The following is a 1,602-nucleotide window of genomic DNA, read 5'->3' on the forward strand; positions in this document are numbered from 1 at the left end:
GGAGGCAAGATCTCCGGGGTTTGCCTACAGACTCTACATTCACTGAATGTAGAGTCTGTATATAGAGACTACAGTAGCAGTAGCAGATCCTGATATTGGCAGAATGGGCATTTGCCCAGGGTGGCACTTTGGCGCGACGTGTGGCGGGTGGCAGGAGCAGTTTCGGCCAACTTGACATGCTGCTCTGTTGTGCTATGGCCTATTCAAGTGCTGGAATTTGTTATTTACGTGACAACACCTGAACGCAACACAGGCTCCACTCCATAGACTGTGTGTCCAGTGCTGTGCTGCGCTGCTTATTAAATAAAATTAACTTGATCTGACAGAGCATCTGAGCCGCTGTCAGGATCCACTCAGGAGCAGATCTCCATCAGATCCACATCACAGGCACGTTTATCAACATGGGGAACCCCAGAGTTTTCTTTGACATCAATACTGATGGAGCTAATGCCGGCAGGAGCTGCGGGCGGATGTGGTCCCAAAGACTGCAGAAAACTTCTGAGCTCTGTGCACCGGAGAGAAAGGCTTTGGCTACAAGGGCTCCACATTTCACCAAGTCATCCCTAAGTTCACGTGCCAGGGCGGGGACCTTACCAACCACGATGGAACTGGAGGCAAATCCATCTATGGGGAGAAGTTTGCTGATGAAAACTTCCAGCTGAAGCACACAGGCATGGGCACTCTGTCCATGGCTACCAGCCAACCCTAACCCTAACCCGGGGCCAACACCAAGGGGCCCCAGTTCTTCATCTGCACAGCTAATATTGACTGGCTGAACAGGAAGCACGTGGTGGCACAAAGAGCGGCACCCCTAAAGCCAAGGTTGTCATTGCCAACTGTGGGGAACTGAAATAGTGCGACAGAGCTCCGTCAGTTCAGCGGTTCTCCTCAGATGTGTCCTCTATCATCTACATCCTAGTATATCTTTAAAAATGGTGTCTATCTGGGGGCGGCGCCATAGGAGGGTATTGCCCAGGGTGCCATTTAGGCTAGAACCCCCACTGCTGCCCGACCTAATTTGAGCCCCCGCCTGAAGATGTTTTTAAAAAAACAACTTCAAGAAAAACACTGCTAAAGTTACAATGTAAGGAGATGACACTTAAACTGAATGTACTCACACAACACAGAGCTGCCAGCCTCTGACCTCATGAAAGCTGCAGCTAACAGAGAATTGAACCAAAGTCAGTGAGGTAAGCTTGTTAGTATTAATATTAACATCACCAGTTACCAGTTAGCTAACATCAGACTGTTTGATTTTAATGTTACAATTAACAAGTCAGCCGCCAACGTTTGCAGTTGAAGTGTGTGACCTGACATTACCATTATGTTAACTATGAGGAGTCAAAACATCGTAACAAATCATGCTACTAACTTTAACCACTCACTTACTGACTTATACCCTGTGGGACTGAAGGCTCTAATGAGATCTCTCAATTACGTTTTGTCCCCGTTAACATGTTTCAATCACTCATGAATACACATCAAATCTGCATCATATTCCAAATGCATATGAGACCAGATACTATGTTTTACATATAAAAAACTTATTTCAATTTAATTTTGCTGGATTACTGGCTCCCATTAAAAAAGAAACTTGTTGTC

The 1,602-nt window shown here is 46.1% G+C and overlaps 1 pseudogene; it reads left to right on the forward strand.

The window, feature by feature from the left end:
* The first annotated feature begins 401 nt into the window (after window positions 1–401).
* On the forward strand, window positions 402–855 carry LOC126389355 (peptidyl-prolyl cis-trans isomerase-like; annotated as a pseudogene).
* The last annotated feature ends 747 nt before the right edge of the window (window positions 856–1,602 follow it).

The sequence above is a fragment of the Epinephelus moara genome, chromosome 4, assembly GCF_006386435.1.
Source record: "Epinephelus moara isolate mb chromosome 4, YSFRI_EMoa_1.0, whole genome shotgun sequence".
Lineage (NCBI taxonomy): Eukaryota > Metazoa > Chordata > Actinopteri > Perciformes > Serranidae > Epinephelus > Epinephelus moara.